Source organism: Typopeltis vanoorti, chromosome 16, assembly GCF_054136105.1.
Source record: "Typopeltis vanoorti isolate ZY-2024b chromosome 16, IOZ_Tvanoo_1.0, whole genome shotgun sequence".
In the NCBI taxonomy this organism is placed as follows: domain Eukaryota; kingdom Metazoa; phylum Arthropoda; class Arachnida; order Uropygi; family Thelyphonidae; genus Typopeltis; species Typopeltis vanoorti.
In genome coordinates, this window is record NC_143564.1 from 73,498,187 (window position 1) to 73,524,543 (window position 26,357).

Below are 26,357 nucleotides of genomic sequence, written 5' to 3' on the forward strand. Positions count from 1 at the left end.
TATGAGAGTCCTGAGAAAGATTAGAGGCGTGAACAGATGGCATCAATGGCGATATCATATTAAAAATGAGGATATTAGGTAAGAACTTGACATTGTAGCATCGAGGAATCCATTAGCAGAGCTAATCTCAGGTGGTATGGTCACTTAAACAGAATGGGAGAGGGAAGATTAGCAAAACAACTGTTCTCTGCCAGGTTGGCAGGAAAACGACCCAGAGGAAGACCAAGATATAGGTGGATTGATACGGTACAAAGTGCCTTAGACGATAGAAATATAAGATCTGATAATGTTGGAGTCTTGACAAGTAACAAACTGATCTGGAGGAAAATTGTAGATGGGAAGTTAGTAATGATGTAATTTTTTCATGTAGTACTATCATATCCTGTACACCCCTTGAGGGTACATGGCAGGAATTTGATGATGATGATGATAAAGTGGACAACAACACTATCCTGCCATGGATGTCTGTGAAAACACTAGTAGTGGTTGTGAGTGGTAGATGGCATTGGTGTAGTGGCGGTTTGTTGTGGTTGGTGGATTGAATGGTAGAGACAGAGCTGTAGAGTAGGTGCCCACTGTAAATGAGTCTTTGGAATCCCTGGAGGTGTCAAGTAATAATAATACTACTAATAATAATAACCAATGTAAAAAGAGGACTGTGAAGATTATCAAATTATTCACTTGATTCAAAAAGTTTGTTTGTTATTTCAAGCTTAATTACCAGTGAAAAACATTCCAAAAATGGAACTGACAGTACTCAAAAAAGGCATGTCAAAAAGGTAAAATTGTAGTTATAATTTAAGCAAATAAAGGAAATTCCGCAACTGTAATGGATTCTGAGGAATACATTACAAAAATGAACTATCTAATAGGTAACAACACCACCACTATCCAAACTGGCCCACACATAATAAGAAAAGTTGATACAAAAGCTCAACAACTAATTGGAAGAAGTAAGAAGAAGATCCACTGTGGACACCAGGATTCATCAACCTACAATATGGCCAAAAATCTATCTTTTCTAGTGGCACTGCACATAGGAAAAACAATCAATTTTCAAGAAGAGCTCATGCTTCCTTGAGAGAATGAAGGAAGTAAGAGAACATTGGACTTTCCTGATCTAAGATGTTAATCTCTTCAGAAATGTACCTAGAAAAGAAACTTTTGAACTATTTGAGATCTTTTCCCCACAAGAAAATGTCATCCTACTCACACATCATGTAGAACATACTTTCTTCTAGTTCAAGGCAGTAAACAGAAGGTCTTACTATGGGCTACCTCATCTTCTGGCTAATTTATTCATGGAATCCTTTGAGAACAAAGTCATAGAAGGACCCATCAAAAATCTAAAATATGACTACTATATGTTGATATGATGATCTGGCCAAGTCTGATAAAACACAGAAATGAAAAAATGCTAGAATTATTTTAATAGTCTACATCAGTATATAAAGTTTACCCTTAAGCTTGAAAATGGCAGGACATTACCTTTTCTTGACATTCTCCTAGAATGTTTCTGAAGAAATACAATTTTCCTCTAGCATATTGAAATCACACCAACACTAACTGATTGCTCCAAACCATCATCCCTTGCAGAAGGTAAGTATAATCAAAACATCTTTAGCATATCCAGCAACACAGAAATAAAGAACTATACTACCTCCCCATGTTTTTTTAAATGGATACAGGTGCAATATGATTACCAAGATTTTGTATCCCCCTTCTCTCAAGATACTAATAAACAAACAAAACTTCAAAGATGTAGTCACTCTTCCTTATATCTGCAATGTTATGGATAAAATTGCTTGCATTTTCCAGCCATGTCATAAAAATTGCTTTCACTTTACTATACAAGATCTCCAGATTCTTAGAGTCTGGATACCCTTACTCAAATCAAGAAGCCAGGTGTCTACAAGATTCACTGTTTGTTTATAATATTGAATGTGCCTGAGAAATCTGCTTGTCAGAACAGTTTAAAGATATCAAACAGAAAAAAAGATGTGGTTTAACTTTTCACACAACCAATGATATCATATTTAAATATGATTAAATATGCAGATAGCAAATTGCAATATCATAAAAGAATTATTGTTAAAAAGGTCTTCACACAAACTAAAAAATATAAGGCCAAAAGATAAACTAGTATAAGCATGGAAGAATCGTTACAATTTAATGTTTGAACATGACTATAAAAATTTTCCTAAACGCTTAAAGGAAAAAATAAAGTTTATTCTTACCAAAATTCCTTTCTTACTGAACGATAAAAGTAAAGAATAGAGGTTGGTTAACATGATAATTGGTAATACAAAGCAGAAAAACATAAGCCATTTCACAAACTGGCAGTTTTTTTGATTCTATAGACAGGATAAAGTACATGAGTCACCTTCCATGGATTAAGAATTCAATGTATCTATATGCAGTAAATGATAGTGAGGTAAAGAGTGTAGTAATTGAATTTAAAAAAGAGAAAAAATGGGGATGTGATCATATATAAAAAAAAAAATACATATTTTAATTAAACAAAAGTTAAAGTTCTTTACACATCATTAATAAATCTTTTGAAAATGGGAAATGTATAGCATGCATAAAGGTTGCTTCAGTTCTGCTATTTAAAGGAATGAAATGACAGAAATGAAATCGCAGACAATATCTATATTATCTAGTCTTAATGGTTATTGAAATCCTAATAAAAAATGATTAAATAACTACCTAAATTGCATGTCCTTTTATGGCCTAATCAATATGTGCTCAAATTGGGATTCCATGTGGAAGAAGTGCTATTGGAGTTCCATAGACAATTTATTGTGGGACAAATAAAGGAATGTACACAGCAGTCATGTTTCTTGATATATTTAAAACATTCGACTGTGTGTATCATGACTTACTACTTCTGGAAATATCTAGATACTGCATTAGAGGAGTTATCAATGATTGGTTCAAATCCTATTTGAATAGTAGAAAACAATATACCAGCTATGGCACCTTCAATAGACAGCACAACAAAAATAATAACATATGGAGTCTCACAAGGTTTGGTCCTAGGACCTATCCTATTTTTAATATATGTTAATGATCTGTGTGAGTACACACTTTTTGGCAAAATGATATTGTTCGCTGATGACATGACCTTAATACACACTGAAATGACCCTTGAGGATATAGAAAATCGGACCAACTATGATATATTGAAACTAATTAAGTGGTTTAGCAATAATGGCCTTAAAATTAATACCAATAAAACTAAATATATATGTTTCATGTTAATAGATAAGCTAGATCATGTAACAAAACGAAATGCTCAACTATTATATTCAACATTGTAATTGTAGCTTAGTCAAAAACACAAAATCAGTCAATTATATGGGCCTCCATATTGATGGAAATCTGAAATGAAACTTCATTATCTTATTTTTAACAAACAAGTTAATTTGTTAACAGAATATATGATGTTAAAAAATTTGTAAATAAATAATTTTTAAGATGCTTATACTATTCTTAGGTAAATTCTTCAATGCAAAATGGTATCACCTGTTGGGGGTGAAGATTACTACAACAATCTGCTTCCTTTGATACAAATACAAAATAAAATTAGAGCTATAGCAATTACTGACTCTGTATATTCAACCAATAACTTGTTTGCTTCATAATATTGTGCTATTACAGAAACTATCTTTATTAGTTTTTATTATATGTAAGAAATAACATTGGTTATAGTTCCCAAGGCAAACAAAGAAATTCTTCATAAATATTTTTATTGTAGCTGCTAGCAACTAGAATAAACTGCCAAATGTAACCTCAGAATAAGCTTTCAAAAAAAAAAAAAAAGATTGAGAGACTGCCTCATGGGACTAAATAATGTTGACTCTTATTTTAAATGTATATTATAAGAAATCACTGTAACCTGAATATTATGTAATAAAAACAAATAGATTAAGATGACTAAGTATACATCATGTTATGTGAGCCATCATAGACACAGTCCTTTGACTTGTAGTGACTGTGTCACCTAACGTTAGTTTTTCTAGTAACCGCTATGGCTACAGCCCTATCCCTTGGGCTATTTACTCTTTATGTAAAAATAAGAACCCACTTGACAAAATGTACTTGGTGGCACACAAAACTATTCAAGCCTTTGTAGGTTTATAATTTTTTTTAATATCATCTGTTAATGTTCCTTTAATTTTTTTAATGAATAAATTCTCATGTCTTTAAAATACTGGAATTTTGAAGAACGTCTTTACAACCACCGAAATCTAAAACTATCACTCAACATTGTAATGCTCAAGCATCCCAAGTTTTAAGATCTTCCAAAATTCATAACCTTAACATCCGCTGCCACGCTCCTCCGGCATAGTTTGTTACTGCACGGCAAGCACTTTCACTTCTACAAGATCATTACGAGTTATCTCGTAGCTGGCTTATCAGAGAGAATTTTGTTTCATACACCAACTACGAGTAATCTCGTATAACCCCCCCCACCTTTGTCTTACATGAGCTGACGACTGTGTAACTTGGGTTCAGAGTCAGTGATGTTCAGCATTCAATGCAGTAAGGTTTATTGTGTCTAGACTTACAATTATTTAAAATTATCTAAATAAAAACCTTCAATTATGCCATGGCCAGTAAAAAAGCATACTGATGAAAAATCAGAAGCTTATGCTAATATGAGCAATGATGAATGGAATGAATTATCTGCTATGTTCTCCCCAGGACCTTTTGAAGGGGCAAACCACTCGGATGATTTTACTGACCACCCGGCTAATTAACGTTGTGTGAATTGACATGGCTAAATAATGAGCAAGAATGGAAAAATAATTTAAGACATTTTTTAATTAATAGTGATGAAAAATTGAACCGGAGAGTCTAGATACTCGTGAGACCAGCTCAATTTCTTGCATTGCAAGCCAATCTCGAGAGCTTCGGATATTCCCTTTGATGCATACCAATCTGTACGCGGAAGAGGACAAAAATCAGGATCTCAAATACAACAGTATCGGTTGCAAAGATCTTTTATGAAAGAGGCATAATTTTGATGTTTTAAAGAAATAAATTGTGAAAATTGAGCGAATTCGAATCGAAGGCAAAAATCGATGTTAAAAATCTACGTTTATTTCTCTTAATAATAGTTTTTGTCCGAAGATCGTGAGTCAGGTATTTAATATTTTATTTTGAAAGAAAATAGGCCTGCGCATCAAATATAGTTGTGATCTCGGGGAATTCTTGAAACTCTCAAGGACTACGATGTCAGTCTCGATGATACCAATTCCCATTCCTAGTAATTAATACTTATAAATAGCAAAATTGCAACATAATGCACATTATGTGTCTCGGGTATTACTGTCAGTGCACAATTCAGTGATTTGTTCTGATTAATTTAATAACAATGATATTTTGTATTTATTAAATTACCCCATAATGAGTAAAAAATCAAATCAGAAAACCACACTCTTAAGTTATTTTAAGAAAGATGAAACTGATAAGCATAGTAGCAAAGACACCAAACCAACAACAGAATCGTTGATTTCTGCAGTCTCTTTCAAATGTAAAACATGCATTTGAACACCGCTCATCGGGTATTAACAGTGAGTGGTTGAAAAAATTCCACTGGTTAGTGGTGAAAGATAATGGAATGATGTGTTCCATATGTACGAAATATGGCAAGAGACGACCCACAAACAAGGAAGTGAGTTGGGTAACTATATGCCATGCACAAGACTTCAAAAAGAAAGCTTAGGTAGGTTCTTTCTTCCTCTTAGCCAATGGCCCACATGTAGCTCTGTTGTACTAGAGGTTCTTCAATCACTTATGTGTGTGTATGTTTGCATACACACAAACTACATTGTGCATACACATAAAGAAGTACTGTTTAATTCATTAAACAGTACTTCTATATTCAAACAGTGCACAGAATGAGTATCTCAGACAACAGACTTGTCTTCAAGCAAAAATTCCTTCAACTCTGAAACAATGAAATTTTCATCTAATCTCTTCTTCCAGTTATACTTCAACTAGCAAAAGTGCATTACTAAATAACTTAAGGAATTGACAATGTGCATAAGAATATATATTAAATTACACTTTGATAAATATTTCCGATATTTCGGAAACATCACGTTGCCATCTTCAAAGGAACTCACAAAAAGGTATGTGCACGTAGGCACTACAACACGGTAACTGAGAATGAAGTGAGGAAGCTATTGTTCTCCTAAAAGTCCTGATGGTGACCTCTAGTGGGCTATGTAGGTATTCTTGGCCGTTGCTGCTGATGTAAGCCTCCCAAATTTGGGGCAGTCTCATGCAACCAAATTTGTTGAGGTTTGGAGAGTTTCTTAGGGATGAGGCTGATTCCATGAATAGTCTTTCGAATTTGAACTTGCTATTATTGTAGCTTTCTTCCACCGGATTCTGTGGCATGTATCTAGAGCAGTGGTCGCCAAAGGGGTCGACAGAAAAATATAAGACATCATTGTATGGGTAATATTTAATTCGGTTAACTTGGATTACCTCCATGACAAAAGACATGGAGGTAATGACAATGCAATAAAGAGTGAATCGTGGGATCAGTACCTCCATCTTACAGGTCCATGAATAGAACCTGTAAGATGGAGTAAGGTCATGAAAATAGTTACTGAGGCCAATCAAGTAGGCCAAAATGATGTATTTACCAATAAACGGATGTTGGTGGTTTCTGCCGGCTGGCGCAGTGGGAGTGAGATTGCAACACGTGCGTGGTTCTTATTTACTGATATTTACAAGTATTCGATCCCAGTCTCATTTTTGTGCATCGACATACAAGTGAGCATTAATGTTCTAAAATTCATCGACATACCTATAATTCAATCGTTATTCATTCACGAACTAAACTGCTCTATGTTGAAGAGTTGAGCAGCGCTGGTAGTAATACCAGTGATATTAATATCACTAGTAATACCAGTGATATTACTAGTGATAGTAATATAATAATATATACTATATTATACCTACAATACACTGTAACTATAAAATAAACAATCTAAAAATTCACATAAGCATCTTTTTTTTTTGCTTGTATTTCATATTTCCTATTATAATTACGTAACAGTAAAATATAGGGGGTCGATAAAAAGTCGAGAAACGCTTGAACGAGTCGACAGGCAAATGACTTTGGCAACTCCTGATCTAGAGCATGGTCTGCAAGATTTGAGTGGCTGTACTTGTGAAAACGGATGTAGTCCTTGTGTTCAAAATTCTGATATTCGCTGTCCTACCTGTTTGGCCAAAGTATGACAGTTTATAGCTGCAAGGGGAAGTGGTTGGTCTTTAGTGGCGTAGATAAGGGATGCCAATTTTCTGTATGATCTACAACAGGAGATCAAGTTATGTTTTTTTTTTTTTTTTTTTTTAAGATTTTGGTAATTTTTTCCGAGGTGCCTCGGATGTAGGGAATGGTGATGGATTTAGAGTAATCCTTGTTGAGGGGGGGGGTTGTGGTTTATTGGTTTAATATCCAAAAAATATTTATCCACCCCATAAAATCCAAAAAATATTTATCCAATATTTTTTGGATTTTATGGGGGGGGGGGGGTAGCCATTTGCTGAGAAAGTATTGAGGATGTGATTTAGTTCAGTGTTTAGGGCCTTGTCGTTTGAACATATTAGTTTAGCCCTGTTGTATAGCGTCTTTACCACTCCACATTGTTGTGAGGGGGGCGGGCAAAATTGTTGGTGAATGCACCTGCCTGTATGAGTGGGTTTTCTATAAACTGAGAAAACCAAGGTTCCATCAGGCTGGCGGGTGACTAGTGTGTCTAGGATAGGGAGACTGTTGTTTTCCTCTTTTTCCAGAGTGAACTTGATTCTGGGATGTAAGTTGTTTAAGTGTGTTAAGGAGAGGAGTGTATCAGAGCCATGTGGCCAAATAGCGAACACATCATCAAAGTAGCGAAGCCACATGGTTGGTTTTTGTGGGACAGAGGCCAAGGTTTTTTCTTCAAAGGTCTCCATAAAGAAATTGGCCAAGGTGGAGAGTGGTGAACCCATGGCTGTCCCCTCTATTTGTTTGTAGAATTTTCCCTCCCAAACGAAATAGCCTGAGTTCATTGTGAACTGAAATAGAGCTGAGATATCGGGAGGAAATTTAGCTTGGATTAGCTCTAAAGTTTCTTTGAGTGGGACATTTGTGAACAAGGAGGAGACGTCAAAGCTGATCATTATGTCAGTATGTTGGAGTGTAAGGTTTTCTATGCTGCCTTTGAAGTGGGCTGAGTTTTTTTATGTGTGATGGTGTGTTGCCAGTGTAATGTGTGAGCACTTTGGCCAAATGTTTAGCTAATTTATGTGTCTATGGGACATAATGGCAAATTTTCTTTATGTATTTTTGGGAGTCCATAAATACGGGGGGGGGGGGGGGGAAGCGTTATTGAGTTAAACGGTTTTAATCTGTTAGTAACTTCTACAGGCCAAGAAGTGACCTTCTTAAGGAGACTGAAATTTTCTGATTTGTGAGTTGGTGGGATTGTATTCGATAGGGGGGGGGGGGGGGTAAATAGCCCGATCTAATAGAAGAGCATTAAGCTTACCAGGTCCCTTGCAACTGTAAACTGTCTTACTTTGGCCAAACAGGCAGGACAGCAAATATAAGAATTTTGGAACACAAGGACTACATCCGTTTTCACAAGTACAGCCACTTGGGTCTTGCAGACCATGCTCTAGATACACGCCACAGAATACAGTGAAAGAAAGTTACAATAATACACCGTAGCAAGTTCAAACTCGAAAGACTATTCATGGAATCAGCCTCAGCCCTAAGAAACTCTCCAAACCTCAACAAATTTGGTTGCATGAGACCGCCCCAAATTTGGGAGGCTTACATCAGCAGACCTTCAGCCCAATGGCCAAGAATACCTACATAGCCCGCTAGGGGTATCATCAGGACTTTTAAGAGAACAATAGCTTCCTCACTTCATTCTCAGTTACTGTGTCGTAGTGCCTACGTGCACGTACCTTTTTTGTAAGTTCCTTTGAAGATGGCAACGTGATGTTGCCGAAATATCGGAAATATTTATTAAAGTGTAATTTAATATATATTCTTATGTACACTGTAAATTCCTCAAGTTATTTAGTAATGCAGAACCAACGTATAAGCTTGTCTACGAGAATTAGCAAAAGTGTAACCAAACAAGAAATATTGTATTTTATAATAAGGATATGACAACACAGAAGATATACACCATCATCAAATTCCTGACATGTACAGAATAATATGACAGAACTCCTTGAAAAAGTTATATCACTACTAAATTTCTAATGACAATCTCGTTCCAAATTAATCTGCTATCAGTCAAGACTCAGATATTATCAGACCTTATATTTCTTTCTTCTAAGGCACTTTTTAGTGTATTAATCCAGCCAGATTTAGGTCTTCCTAAGGGTCTTTTTCCCATATCATCCTGGCAAAGAACACTTGTTTTGCTAACCTTTTCTCTCTCTCCCATTCTGTTTAAGTGATCATACTACCTGAGATTAGCTCATCTAACACATTTCTGAATGCTAACAATGTCAAGTACTTTCTGAAACAGTACTGTTTTGAATATTTTCTCTTGGCACCTTGTTGCATGTATTTTCCATATCTGCAAAACTTATACACTAATCCTTATTATATTCCCATGACTTCATTATTTGTTGTAAAGTGAAAATTTGATCCTGAAAAAATCTATTTAGCCTGAATCCAGCTTTCTCTTCTTCAAGCTTCCCTTCCACAATTTTTCTTAACTGTTTCTCAAGTATACTGGCATAAATCTTACCAGGAACACTTAGTAGGGAAATTCCTCAGTAATTCTCACACTCGGTTTTATTTCCCTATTTTATAGATGGGTACTATGCAAACTCTACGCCAGTCATTTCAAATTCAACTCTGACCATCTATAAAATAGGGAAACAATACATAAATTAAGAAAAAGTTAAAGAGTCTTTCCCAATTTCAGATTTTTGATGGCTTTTTCTACTTCAAGTACCGACATGTATTCCCAATTGCATTCCTGCTGAGTATTTTTTACCATCATGCTGCCACCACTTGTTTCATTTAGCAGTCTACCAAAGTAATTACTTAGACATCTAGAATATTTTTATCTTCAGTTTTAATGCCACTTTTATCATCTCTGATTCCTTTTATACAGTAGAATCTCTCTTAACCGGCAACAACAGGACTTTGCCAATTCCGGATACGAGATTTTGCTGGATAATTGAATATACATTTCGAGAATTTACCTGTTGATGTTTTGTGATGCCATGTGTAGAAATTGCAGCATGCGAAGTTCGTTGGTCGTGTGTTTTGATCTGCCAGCCATAATTAAATAAATAACATCAAAAATCGTGCGGATTTTTAAAATTTAAAACACATACACAGAATTTTATATTTCACAAAATCAAATTTAAGCAGCATTTAAAAATTACAGTAAAGCAAAATTATCATATGAAAGTTGCTATGAATTTCTTAGCATGATGACATAACTTCAAAAGTCTGCCTGCTTACAAGATTGTCACTGGAGCTTTAAAAATTCACTGTATATACAATGAAGTTTCATAACATCATGTGCTGACATAGATGAACATTGCTCAGCAAATCTTGCCAGAATGCAAGCCCATTGCATATTTTTCTTATCTCATAGGCTTATTTTTTGGGTTTAAATTTAGACCTTCAAAAGTGCCATTGTTTTGGTATTGCCGATTAATTGGGTGCCAGTTACGAGAGATTTTACTGTAGTACTATTTCCTCCATTTCTAAGTTTTTTTCAAGTCTCCAGAATATTTTACCACCTTTGTGATATTTATTTTCTATGTTCTTACCAGTCTTCCCACATGCTAGTTTTCTTATATTTTTCTCTAAAATCACATGCTGACTTACTCTTGACAAGAAATTTCTATATGCTTTGTTCTTTTCCTTTATTGCCTCTAACTTCCTAAGTCCACCATGGAGTTCTGATTTTTCTATCTTTGCAGATTACCTCACTACATGCCTGTCTGGCTGAATCAATGTTTTCTTCAAGGTTTGCCACTGAATCTCCAAGGTCTGGTTCTTGTTTTTGATCTGTAATTTTTTCATGATTAATATTTGCATATATATTTGAGTCTACAATTCAACTCTGTAGGCTGCTGAACTTTGATTTGTTTCAAAACTTTCTAATACAATCTTCTTTTCAATCTGAAATTCAATTTTATCCTGATCAATACTAAATGGTGATCACTTGATTACCTTGATGGACCTGTGTTTCACTCAGGATTTCTCCAAGAGTGCAGGTCACAAAGATGCCTCTAACAATCCCGATCCTCTCTTCCATGTTATACCCATAGATTTCACTAGTGGATCTTCCTATCCTGTAGGTGGTCTTCCTGGTTCTCTCTTTATTCTAGGTTGCCAGTTGAATATTCTATATGTCCATCTGTTATCCCTGAGTCTGGCTATGTGACCTGCCCATCTCATCTTGCTTTCATATACTGCAGTTACCACATCTTTTATGCCTGATCTTTTTCTTAGTTCCATGTTTCTAACATGTTCCATTTTGACGATGTTACAAATCCCGAGTTCCATTGCACGCTGAGTTATTCTGAGAGTCTCCTCTTCTTTTCTTGTTGTGTTCCATGTTTCTGGCCCATATGCGAGTGATGGAAGAATGTCACTATTAAATAGTTTTGCCTTCGCAGAGACGTCAAGCTCTGGATGAGTGTTTCTTATAGTCTGTTGAATGATAGCCATGCAGCTTTCTTTTTGCTAGTTCTTCAGATAAATCGTTATTCATTTTTATTGTTTGTCCTAAGTAATTGTAGGAGTCAACTTGTTCTATAGGGATGTTATCAATACATAGGTGACTGTCACTTGTGTAGATGTTTTTGACCCATTTTGTTTTTTCTAGATTCATTTTCTAAGCCTATCTTACTGCTGTTTGTGTATACTTTTTCACCCATTTCTTCTAGGTCTTTTGGGTTGTGGGATATCAATACTAGATCATCGGCAAACAAGGATTTGTAGTTTTTCACCATCTATGCTTATTCCTTCGTTTAGGTCTACTTTTTTTCAGAATGTATTCTAAATCACATCGCCTTGGTAGACCCCTCTCTTTATATCTATATTTATAGGTTGATCAAATAGGGTTATTTGTGTGGTCTGATTTTTGTTAATTTTTTTTTATTATGTGGATGTAAGTAGGGTCCACATTTATTTCCAGTAAGGCACTGACGACTGCATTGTGTTCTATGGTATCAAATGCTTTTTTAAAATCAATAAAGAAGAAACGGAGGGATTCGGTATTCTCTGGATTTTTCTGTTAGTTGTGAAATGACTTGGATATGATCTATTGTGGAGAAGCCTCTTCTGAATCCTGCCTGCTCTCTACTGGAGTTGTCTTTGAGTGTGTTTTGGATTCTGTTCAGTATTACTCTATTCATGATTTTATATATGTGAGAGAGAGTAGACAGATTGGACGATAGTTTTTTTATGTCTTCCATTCCTCTGGAATCTTTCTTTCTTTGAAGTACCACGTGAATCTGGCAGCCGAGGCTTTGAAAGCAATTGGTCCACCTTGTTGGATTTCTTTGGCCTTAACATGATCAAGTCCTGAAGCTTTTCCTTTACTCATTTTCTTAAGGGCATGTTCTATTTCTTCTGGAAGTACATCTGGAATATTGCTTGGTTTTGGAATGATAGGTTCTGAAACTTGGCACTTAGTTGCATAGAGATAATTATAAAAATTCTGCACAATTTCTTCTATCCTTTTTCTATTAGTACGTTTTTCTCCATTTTGATCCTGTAAAGCAAATGGAATTGACTGTTTAAAATTTAAGTCTTTCTATATTTTTTTGGGTGGTTTTGGCCTGCACTGCTTCTCTTAGTTTTTGTATCCTGAAAACTTTGTAGTCTTCTGGAATTCTTTTCCTTAGTAACTTACAGATAACTTTGTATTCCAGAAAATTTTCTTCAGATTTCCTCAATTCTTTTCTCTTTTTTCAGTAGTTCCTATAGTTTGAGGTGAGAGTTGTTCGCTTTTCTTTTGTTTCACAGGAATTTGATTTTTTCTTGCACTCATTGAATTTATTAACCCTTTCTGCCCTAGTGATTCCAATTGAAATTACTAACTGTCTTGCCTTTCATAGCAAATATTATGTGGCGAATGATTCCAATTGGCATCGTACGTCGTAGTTCCATTTCTTTAATATAATAACAGGTATGTATTATACGTATAAATCTTACCAATATCGGTTTTTATGACTTAGTAGAATAATATGCATATACAGTGGTGCCTTGGTTAACAACGGTAATCCGTTCCAGGATTACCGTCGTTAACAAAACCGTTGTTATCCAAGGCGCGATTCCCCATAAGATTTAATTGAAAATCAATTAATTTGTTCCGGCTCCTTCCCACAACTATAGTACATATTAAATTAAAAATGCAGATAAAACTCATTTAAAATGTCATAAAAATATGGTAAATATCATTTATTTATTATATAGTACTATATGTATTTGCTACAAAAAAATTAACATTAATAAAAAATGAACTGTTCATGAAAACAGTTTTTAATTATCAATCTTCACCAGAAGGACAATTGGGCTCACTTCGGAGTTTTTTGACAAATGGACCTGTAAAAAACATGTCTAGGGTTGTTTGCTTCTGCCTCTTTTTTAAAATGTTTCTGAAAAATTGCATGGACTTTTCATTAAATAGATCTGCAGTTCTGATAACCTCAGATTTGTTTGGATTCCATTTCATAGCAGCATTTTGAACTTTCTCCCACTTTGTCAAAATGTTTTTGATTTCATCAGTCGTAATTTGTTCTTTCTCTCCATCCTCATCTTCAGATGAGATTTCCATTTCCTTTTCTTCACATTGCTGCTTGAAAAGTTCTTTTAGCTCGTCAGTAGTCAGTTCTCAGTCATGCATCTCCAATAATTCTTCAACGTCTTCTTCATCTACTTCCAAGTTAAGATCATGAGCAGTTGCCACAATATCCTTTACCAATTTGTGTCCTTCATCTGAAGTTTCTTCATTACCAAAGGAAGGACACAGTTTCCTCCATGCTGCTTTGCGACATTTCATTTTTACTTCTTGCCAAGCCTTTACAACTAGCCTAATTGCTATGACAATGTTGAATTCTTCCTTCCAAAATTTTCTTAGGGTTATGTTGGTAGCCTCACACATTTCAAAGCACCTGGTAAGAAGTGCCCTTTTGTAAAGTTTTTTAAAATTTGAAATTATCAGCTGATCCATAGGTTGAATCAGAGATGTAGTCTTGGGAAGAAGAAAACCAAAATCACCTTGCTAAAATCTAATTCCTCTGGTATGCACGTTGGATGGCCAGGTGCGTTTTCCAAGGTTAAAATGGCTTTTAGAGGCAGATTGTTTTCCTCAAGATAGGCTTTGACAGTTGGTCCAAACACTTTGTGAATCCAGTCTCTAAATTCTATTCTTGTGATCCAGGCTTTGCTGTTAGACTTCCACAAAACACCGAGATTAGATTTAGAGACATTGAACTTTCTGAATGCTCGGGGAATGGTCTGAGTGGTAGATTAACATTGGTTTTACCTTGCAGTCTCCACTTGCATTTGTTGCTAAAAGCAATGTTAACCTATCATTCATTGGTTTATGCCCAGGAAGTGTTTTTTCTTCTTTTGTGATAAATGTCCTTTTTTTCTTTTTTTGTGATAAAAAACGGAGATGTTTCTCACTATATTATTGTTGCTAGTGATGTTTTCCCACTGGTTCAAGACACAAGAAGAATACAGAGGATTTTAAATTGTAAGTGATCACCATTTAGTATTGAGGGTGCAAATTCCAAACTCTACCTCCATGTGGGTGTTGGTAATCCTAACCATTATCGGACCTGGACCCGACACCACTAACAGAGCTTTGATGAACACTTCAGAACCCTGGTCAGGAGGTGTATATGCAACCACAGCAAAGCTGCCACTACAACAACAGAAACGGCCCTGAGTCCTGCACGGCCCACACTCACCTTTCTGCAGCACCGAGTGAGGCCAGGAGTGCTAAGAATCTCACAGATGAAAACAGGCTGCCTCTTAAATCTATGAAAATGGCAATCGGTGCCCTCAATACTCAAACTTTGGCAAGAGACTACAAAATAGATTTATTAATCAAAGAACTAACCAATATCAACTTGAATATCCTACTAGTGAATGAAACAAAAAGATTGAAAGAACTGACAGCAAGATGGTACAATGGCTCACAGATACTCCTCGGAGCATCCTCAAACAATGGCAAATAAGGTGGAATGGGTTTCATTGTTAAATCTAAGCTCACCAAGTCGATCCTTTCTGTAACATCATATCTGAAAGAATAGGTGTACTCATAATTGGAATAGAGAACAATATAACAATAAAATTAATATCCTACTATGCTCCAACATCTGTAACTGATAATCAAGAAATAGAAAATTTTACATGAATCTTGAAAAGGCATTAAATTACAAGTCAACATACACATTCATTGGTGGCGACTTTAATGCCAAAATAATATGTGGAAAAGAAAACAAAAAGCTTTTTGGACAACATGGCCTGGGAGAAAGAAATAGAAACGGTGAGAGAGAAATTAGCTGAATTTGCTGTAGAACAACTCTTTAACATGAACACTTTTTTCAACAAATGCCCAAGAAGAAGATGGATTTGGCAATCACTGAATGGAAACACAAAAAACAAAATTGACATTTTAACAGACTGTAAAAGACATACAAAATGTTGGTACAATAGGTGAAACATACTTCAACATAAAACATGGATAATGGCTCCTCAGAGCCATTATAAGAATAAACCACAAAAAAGAACAACATATCAGGGCAACATTAAACCATAAAAGACAACCCAAACAAATAGACTACCACAAGTTCAGGAAGTACATAGAAGAGACAGAATGGACTATTAAGAACTCTTACATAAATGATGACTATATTGACTTTATTACCCTTTCTGACCTGAATTTTTTTTTTCAAGTGAAATTTTCTTTCTATTTATTTTGTCTTTAGGTCTAAAAAAGCAAGCATATCAAGTATTTTGATAAAAAATACATTTCAGGATAGGAATTCTGACCGACTGATTCCATATGGAATCATTATATTCTGGTAGCAAATATTCAACTTCTGAGCTTATACTCTATAATCCAATACAGTGGCGCCTTGGTTAACAACGGCCTCAGATAACGATGCACTTGGTTAACAAAGAGTGGCTGTAAGAAAAAATCTCTTGGTTAATGACTCTTGATTATGTGAACCTCTATCCGATCTAAAAAACTGGAATTTTCCAATCGCACTCGGCCACACACGGCATTGTCAAATTGAGAACAGCCACACGGCATAGCTGTGAAGTTCAGATATGTTTGACCCATCATAGCTAGCCGTTTACGTTTTCCATTTATTGTTTCTTTTCTTGTAGTGTACTGTGCTTTATTTTAAAATTTGTGGTTATAAATGCGTTTTATGATGAAAATAAATATTTAAGCATTTATTTTTTGTGTTGGTTCATATAGACAATAAATTGACGGGTACGTGTCACTGTTCCTTCACCATCAAAAGGCAAAGTCAAATCTCATCTGTATAATAATCGTTGTATCTATAAGCTGCTAATCAGTGTATGTAGGGTAAGTGCTGTATCTAATATCGTCACCTTACAAGCAAAATGCACTAAGTCAAAAATTGCAGGTTTCGAATTTAACTGTTAACTTTTATTTCAAAAAGGTTTTTTTTTTTTTTTTTTTGGACTTTTACTTTTATTTTCAGGTGACAATTCTTTGTATCCCTTGTCTTAGTGTTGTACAATTTGTAATAATACCGTATTTTGCGTAGCTTTTTTTTTTTATAGAGTGAATTTTTTTACCATGTGACAAAATGGGTCCCAAAAAGAAAGCTAGTGAGGAGGAAAAAAAACAGAACAATTTTCTCTACTGAACAGAAGAAAGAAATAATAGCAAAACATCATGAAGGTGTGAAAGTTATGCAGCTAGCTCAAATATATGAAACCAGTCATTCTACAGTATCAACCATTTTGGCTAAGAAAGAAGAACTTATGGTAGCTAAGGTTGCTAAGGGAACTTCAAGGTCAGAGGGCTTCTTTTTGAGCAAATGGAAAATCTATTACTAATTTGGATCAAAGAAAGAGAAATGGTGGGCAATACTACATCTTTTTAAATTTTAGTTTTTAAATCTTCTCCCCATGAATTTGTGCACATTTTCATGTTGGAACATGGTATTAGCAATAACTAGTCCATGTCTTGAACAGAAATCTAGCAGGTTCTTCTATTATCATTAATGTTGCTCTTTTCTCCAAAATTTCCCAGAACCTTCATATATGCCTGGTAATCATCTATTCTGCTGTATAGATCTCCGTCAAGAACCAACTTTTCATTGTGTCAGGTACCTTGTCTAATACTTTGAAAAATTCCTTAGTAAAATCTTCTGTGAGACTGCAAATAAGTTTTATTGTCCAATTCCCCACTCTATATAGATTCATGCCGATATTTAGAGCAGAAAACATAAATCTTGGGATAATAATTAACTAAATTTATTTAGCTATTAAATTATTATGTCAATATTTTGACTTGGTCATCAAAACATCTTCATGAGCATAAAGAAATACACTAAGCATATGCACATAAGCATGCCAGGAGGAATGAGAGCACTCACTGAGTGCAAATGTAAGACTCCTACAATCCTAACAGTCTGGAATCCCTTGTGCTGTTCACATGCACACATCTAGTACCTGTACACATGAAAGTTTTGCTTTCAGAATTTCTAATTTACAGTCAATTTTTGAACATACTATAAAAATGAATTATATCATAATCATTCTTGTCACTTATTTTACTTAGTAATTACTCCAATATCTCCACTCCAACATTATTCTAACCCATTCCAACTTAATATATGTGAGTCAGTTACTTTTAGACTGCACTATGTGGGCTAACTGGTGCTGACATAAGCAAGCCACAGAGGCATATTTATTTAAAGTGTCTAGACAGCAAATTCACTTGTACAAATGGTGATGGATTTTTGTAGCTATGAAGATTTAAATGAATTAATTTAAGGCTTGTGGAATGTGACTTTTGACTGCAATCACAGGATATCCCATACACTGAGTAACACTGGAAATTTGCTCACAAAATGTTTTACATGTGCACGTGGGCTGGCAAAAATTAGATAGCATCATGGTAGCAGGTAGATAAAAGGATGGCAATTTGCTCAGTATTTTATGTCAGTAACATAAATGTAACCATTTATGTTACAGACCTGCATGCCAAACACAATGAAAGAGAAATCTGAAGAGTGATAGCACTTTTCTCCGAATCTTTCCATGGTACATGTCAAGGTGATTAGGTCTAAGAGTTCAGCCATGGTTCTTGACTGGCAGAATTTTCATACTAGTGGTCTCTTATTGACAGGTAGGCTTCTAAGCAGTGAACAAGTTTACTGTTGATGACTCCATTATTACTCTAGAGAGGAACAATGCAAAGACAATCAGTCAACAAGAAGACTTATCTCCCTTTTATGGAATAGGCTGGATATATGTTTACTTACATGCACTGAGATAGTATATGTAAGAGATTAGTATAGTTGATTGTATAGTTGACACAGGACAAAGGTTAGCACAAAGTTAGAATACAAATGAAGAGAGATGCAATCATCCAAGTTGTTTACTTTTCTTCTGATGTACCAAAAAACCAGAGGAGGCATATGGTGCTCAGTTTCTAATTTAGTAGCAGGCAATTTTCCTTGGTCATCTATGCAGGATTCAGAGGAAAAGAGTGATGCCAGGAGATCAGCTTTATCTTTACATGCTGTCATCCGTGTATGTGTGCATGCACGTGCATGAGAGAGATGAAAAAGCAGAAGAGAACAGAAGTTATATCCAATACAAGAACTAAAAGGAATAGCTTTCATTTGAATAGGAAGTGAGTTTCTGCTATTGACCTTTATGAACTCTCAATTGGAAGATGGTTTTTCAGAAGAAACCACATCATCTTTTAAATATGAGCAGAAGAAAACAAAGTATACTTAGTGGCAACCCAGAACAGGAGACATTAACAACTATTTGCATTGCTTTTTGTGTTAGTGGTTGAAGCATGCCAAGTCATATTTTGTTTCTTCATCTCTCTGATACAGTTTGGTATTTGATTGAAACTACATTTATGTTACTGAATGTAAAACAGCATGTAGTAATCAGATTTCTAACGAATTAAAATGGGAGTGCAATTGACATTATGGCTGATCACAAGGCTTTCACAATAGAGTAACTGCATTATTTGAGTACTGTTCATCACTGGACATGAAAAACAAGAATCTGCAATGGAAGAGCTGATATTAATGCAAAGGAGGCACAAAAAAAAAAAAAAACTGATGATTCCCATCAGCAAAAAACTGAGAAGTTAATCAAAAAAACTAGCAAATAAATCAGAGGTCACTGAAGCTGAAATTGAACCACTCAACCAAATCATTACAGAAGTGAGTTACAATAAAGTGCATGTAAATAGACTCCTGTATCGATTGGCTGTTTCAAATGTTATTAAAGAAAAGGCAATGCTTGCTTTTCTTCAAAACTGTGAATGAAAGTTGGGTTCTTTATTATGAATTTTGACATTCAGTCTATGAAATATTGCTGATGGAAATTATATATTTAGTTTAATCCTTTTTCAAGTGTAAGCAAAAAAGTTTGCGCCTTAAGTATCTTCAGGACTGGGGCAACTCATGGTAAAGGTGGACTAACTTCACATCACTTGCCTTAGTATCCCATAATGCAAAGCAAACCAATAAATCAGTGATAGACAGAATAAAGCCAGATTGCTCCCTTGAAGCTATGATCATCAAGCAAAAATTGCCATACTTTGGACAACTGTATTATGCGAGCAAATAAGATGATGACACTTGCTAAAGTTGATGGAAGCAGGAGAAGAAGAAGACCAAGAATTAGATGGGTGGATGGAGTTAAAGAAGCAACTAGAGTGCACTTGGAGGTTCTGAAATACATGGTCAGGGACAGATCAGAATGGAGAGTATGTTCATGGATTCGGAAACGACTCAATGGAACATAACACACACAATGCAAAGCACGTCTCCTTGTGGACATGTATAATGCTATGCATTATGGCAAAGGTGGCCAAGCACCGCATGTGGCCCGTAACATGATTTTGTGTGGCCTGCAGTAGGATAAAAACTATATTAAATTATATGTATTATCAATTTAGCTATTAGTTTCGACCGCAGATTTTCTGATTGATATACTAGTTATATTCATTATTTCTGATGACGGAAACAATTTATATTCTCAACATGTACTATGAGTAAAAAACGTAAGATCTGTGAAGAAAACAGGTCATTTCAGGAGAAATGGAAAAATGAATTTCTGTTTATAAACAATAATGACAATAAATCACAATGCCTTTGTGTGTTTGCAAGTATTGTCTGTGCAAAAGGAATATAATCTCAAACGCCACTACATACAGCACCATGCCGCTAAATACCCAGAATATGTTGGACAAGTACGTACTAAAATTGCACGTAATTTGAAGAGAAAGGTTAGTGCTCAGAAATCTATTTTTACTAAACGAACATCAATACAAAAAGCTCACTCTTGCCATTGTTTGTTGTAAGTGCAGAGATAGAAAAAGCAAAAAAATCATTATCTGATAGTGAATTTGTAAAACACTCTTCTGTGAAAATGGCACGTACATTTGGGGAATGGATTTTGAAATTTGAAAACATCCCACTATCAAAATAAACTGTAACAGAAAGAGTTGAGGAAATAGGTTCTCACATATTAAATAAATTAAAAAGTGTTATTACAGATTCAGCTTACTTCTCATTGACTCTGGATGAATCAACTGACATAACAGATACAGCTCAACTTCCAATTTCCATTTGAAGTGTTTCCAAAAAACTTTGTTATTAATGAAAAGCTACTAGCATTAGAGTCATTGCATAATACAGCCAAAGGTCAAGACATTTATGATGCAGTTATGAAGGTTGTAAATGGTATACTGGTGATATCAACAATGTGACAGATGGTGACAAATCAATGTGTGGTACTCAAACAGGCTTAGTTAGCTTACTAAGGAAGGCTGGAATCAATTGCCCTGTATTGCATTGCATTATACATCAGGAGGCTCTGTGTGGTAAAATTCTGGAGACAGAGGATGTTATGAAAACTGTAATGAAGTGTGTGAATCTAATTAAAGGCGGAAATCGGGCCTTGACACACTGCGAGTTTCTTTCTTTTCTAACAGAAATGGAGACAGAATATGACAATTTAGTGTTGTACAAAGAAGTATGTTGACTAAAGGGAACTGTTTGAAATGGTTTTTTGCTTTGAGAAAGGAAATAAAACAGTTTTTAGAGGAACATGAGAAAACAAACAATTAATCACAACTATATGATCCTCATTTTAACAGCCTACTCGCCTTTCTAACAGACATCACGCACCACATGAATGACTCAACGTGAAGTTACAGGGACATAAACCAAACAATCTCAGATTTAGTTGGACACCTAGATAGGTTCATAAGTCAACCGAAGGTTTTCAAATTCACCCTAGTCAGAGGAAACTTGGTACATATCTCTTCCTGCAGAGAGTTGATGGAGGAGGGCCATGACACTGACTTCAAGTTTTCTGTACCAATGAACTTTTGAAGCAATTCAGTAAGCGATTTTCTCACTTCAGTGACATTCAGCCACGCCTGACATTATTTAACAACCCAATGAAATGAGACATTTCAGAGCAGCATGACACAATTTAATTGGAGTTATGTGACCCTCAAAAACCCCTTTTTTCCAGTCAAGGGTGGAGATAGGCATTGACGTTTGGAACTGGTACCAAGGGAAAAATATCCTGCATTGAGTGATTTCAGCTTGAGAATTGTATCTATGTTTGGAAGCACATACATATGTGAATACACTTTCTCAACTATGAGGGCAGTTAAATCGTCACAAAGAAGCCGAATGACTGATGACCATCTTCAGGATTTGTTACGAATATCATCATCGTTGAAAATCAACTTTTATGAACTTGTTGCGGCACATGAACACCCACAGTGTTCTCATTAAGTTGTGTTACATGTAAAAACACCAGAAATATGCAATTAATTTTAATTTAACAACTTATATTTAAATCAATCAAGTATTTTATATTGTTCTCCCAGTAGTAAAATGATTTAACAAATATAGTAATTCAATACATATAACTATTGCCTTGAAAAAATGCAGAGTTTATTTTTATTTTTTAAATTCTGTCTAAAAGTGTGCAGCCTATGAAGCTACAACTCATCATATATTGGCCCTCGTATAGAATGAAGTTGGCCACGCCTGCATTAGGGGAAGGGTCACTACCCAGGCCGGTTTCGACCTTCATTGAGGTCTCCTCAGTGGGAGCCAGACCCAGAGGTGATACCAAGGTTAAAGCAATGAAAAAGTCATTAACCTATACAAGTTGCCAAAAGGCATCACACCTTATTGATAAATTACCCTGGATTAGAGAATGATGTTGGCAGTTTTTTCCCACTTGGTTACACTATAAATTATATATTAGTTTAATCCTTTATCCAAGTGTAAGCAAACAAAGTTTGTGCCTGAAGTATCTTCAGGACTGGGGCAACTCATGGCAAAGGTGGACAAACTTCACATCACATGCCTTAGTATCCCATAATGCAAAGCGCATCTCCTTGCAGACATGTATAATAGTGTGCATTATGGGAAGAGTCACTACCCAGACCGGTTTCGATCTTTATTGAGGTCTCTTCAGTAGGAGCCAAAAAGTTGAAACCAGTCTGGGTAGTAATCCTTCCCATAATGCATACTATTATACATGTCTGCAAGGAGATGTGCTTTGCATTATGGGATACTAAGGCATGTGATGTGAAGTTTGTCCACCTTTGCCATGAGTTGCCCCAGTCCTGAAGATACTTCAGGCACAAACTTTGTTTGCTTACACTTGGACAAAGGATTAAACTAAATATATAATTTATAGTCGAACCAAGTGGAAAAAAAATTTCCAATGTTGCTGATGGAAGGCTTTATGATGATAGACTGCACACAAGTGGGTTCAGTCACTTCAATAGCTGTAGAGATTAGATTTGAAATAATCAAACATCTAACTTACAGCTCTGACTAATTCCAAATGGACTTCTGGTTATTTCCTTAACTGAAGGCAAATCTCAAAGGTATTGATTTTGAAAATGACAAACTCAAAACAGAGGTGAAAAAATGGTTCTGAAAACAATGCAAAGAGTTTTTCTATGACAGCTTTAAAAAGCTTGTTACATAATGGAGAAAATATGATGAATGGGAGGGGGGATTATGGTGAGATAGTCTTCGAATTAGCTTTTTATTTATTTAAATTTTCATTTCATTAATATCGCATTTTTTTGCGTGAAGAGCTTTCACAATAGATATTACTTTTGCTTTGAAATGCTCCTTGTAAACACAACTTTCATATATTATTATTTCAAAATTCATATAGTATTAACGTCAAATGATTTTTACCACAGGATAAATGGTATAGTAAACTTGTTATAGCAAATACATATAGAAAGGTTTAGGTGTTGTTGATTATTCATAGTGAAGCTTCTTGGTACATACAACACTGAGAGAGGAAAAACACATTGAACTAACTAATATTTTACTCGTTTTCTATCCAGCATCATCAGAGCACAGTTAAAACTGTGACAGGCACATAGCAGTGAACTAAATATAGCCTGATAGCCCAACTGTTAACTTTACAGTTATTTGACACCTAGAGGGCGCAATGTAATCACATTAGTTCTGTTTTCCACAATTTGAATTGTGCTCTGATGAAACCAGCAAAATATTAACGAGTTTAAGAAATGTGTTTTTCTTCTCTTGGTGTTGTTTATATCAATTATTGTAGCAAAATAATTATAGAATTATTATAGCAAAAGGTAAACCATAGTTAATATTGAAAAGTGTTTTCCCTGGGTCTAGTTCTTGAGAATAAAAACTTTACAAGGTATGGGTTCCCTTCCCACTCCACGACTTAAATTGTTCCTGCTGGCCCAGAGAACTTAAACTGTAAAGTTTATGACAAAACAGTGGCATAATGTTAGCATCTGCACTGTAGCATTTTAAACTTTGAATGTATACGGGTTTGAGTAAAATTCATTATACTGGGTTTGCATATTTAGAATTTCCATAAAAATAATAAATAGTCATGATGTACAGTTGACTCACTATAGCAGAGAAGACTAATACTAAATGAAATGTATTGTAACAAATTATTTCTTTGGTTCCAGTGAATTTGCTATGGTGTGAATCGACTGCAGCTTCCTACTAAATTTTCTCCCATTTTAATCTTTTTGTCAGGTTCCCAAATCTTACATTATGATCTAAAGGTCTACTAACTACATCCAATCTTAGTCTGCTTCTGGGTTTTTGACATCTCAGAACTTACTATGGCAACCTGACTTTGACAAAATATCAGAAATATGAATTCAATTTATAATTAATATTGTCTACATTTTTTAAAGGAAATTACAAACAGTTATTGTCATCAAACAGCTGTGTTAAATATTCCTTTGCCACTCTGTTTAAGTGACATAACAAATTACATTAGTTCTGCTCGGTCTTGAATGATAATGATTCCAAGTTATTATATAATATCTAAATTTTTAACATGATTATGCCATTGATGCCACCCTGCTCATGCTCCAGTTATCCTCAGAACTCTCATATCTCTGGTCTCTTTTTGACCTTTTTTTTTTAAACCATAACTCATATCTATATGTTAAAACTAGATTGAAAACTGTTCTTATATGACCAGTATGTTATTTTCGACCACAAAACTAATGTAATAAAAATAACTAACACTGGGTTTATTGGTCGTAAAGATTTAAATATATAAGACTTAACTGTCTTACATATTGACACTTTAGTGTTTTGGCTAATTTCTCTCTTATTCTATATAAATTGATTCAGGTAGTTAGCAGTTATGCCAGCTTTGCTTACTATATTATCTATTTTCAAATTAATTTTGCCATTTTCGCTAAATCTTCCTCTTGTGCTATATGTTTACCACTAGGATTGAAGAGTTCATTGTTTTGCTCAGTTTCAAAGTTTATTTTTATTGTTGATTTTCATACCAAATTCGTTACAGGACTCATTAACTAAAGATTTGTATACTGAATTTATTTGGGAAGTATAACATCATTTGCATAGAGAAAAGAGCTGAGTTGAATATCTAATTCTGATATCAGGTGTAATTCCACTTTTCTTCATAACAAAATCCAAAAATATGGTGAACAACAGTAGAGATAAATACACCTTTGTTGTGCATATTACATCAAAACTATATGCTAGTATAAGCTATAAATTGCTCTGCATATCATCCCCGTTTGCATACATATAATTAAGAGTAGCTTTTCTCTTGACACCTTATTATACATCTTTTTCAAATCTACAGAACTTAAATACAGATCTTTATCATATTCCTATTTCTCGACTATTTGTCATAAAGGAATAATCTGATTCTGACAATTCTATTTGATCCAGCACATTCGTCTTTCCCAAGTTTCTTTTCCACAAATTTTCTTAACATCTTCTCAAATATGCTTGCTTAAATTTTAACAAGCACATGAATTAGAAAGATTTTTCAGTAATTCTGACATTTAGAAGGAATGACAACATAATTGTTATTATTATTTGGTAACCTCCATGGAGTGAGCAGACTCATAGTGGGAGGCCCACTCGACCAGCAACAAGTCTATCATAATGAGCTTTGAAGTTTACACTACTTACACTCACAACGCACTCAGGAAATGCATTCCACTCACTAACAACTCTCCACGTAAAAAATCTATTCCTCACACTCTTCTTCATCACATCTTTATATAACTTCTAGGAATGGCCTCTCATTCTTCCCATTTTAAAATCTACTCTTTTTATAATTTTTTTCTGTATTAATCTGATAGAATCCCTTAACTTGAAAGGATATCATATCTTCCCTTTTCCTGCTATCCACCAACTCAGTAATCCACATTCTCTCAAACGCACTTCACAGCTAACACTCCAGAGTCCTGATATCACTTTGGTTATTCATCTTTGGACCCTCTCTAGTGTTTCCACATCACAATGAAAACTAGATGACCAAATCTGAACACAACAGTCCATATGTGATCTGACTAATGCCTTATACAGAGAAACCACCTCCTTATCCCTACATGTCAATATACTTTTTTATCATAGCAGCTACACGATGGTCTAGCTCAGAACTTTAGTCCACTATCCACCATCACTTCAAGATCCCAAATCTCATCCACTTCCTTCCGGAAGTATACAGCTCCACCACCAATACAGTACATAGCCTTATGTCCCTGTATCCA

The 26,357-nt window shown here is 35.0% G+C and overlaps 1 protein-coding gene across 1 annotated transcript in view; it reads right to left on the reverse strand.

Annotated features, from left to right (window-relative positions):
* Positions 1-26,357, reverse strand: part of LOC150098130 (protein KRTCAP2 homolog) — a 125,798-nt gene that overhangs the window by 20,859 nt on the left and 78,582 nt on the right. The gene's annotated exons all lie outside the window — the stretch shown is intronic.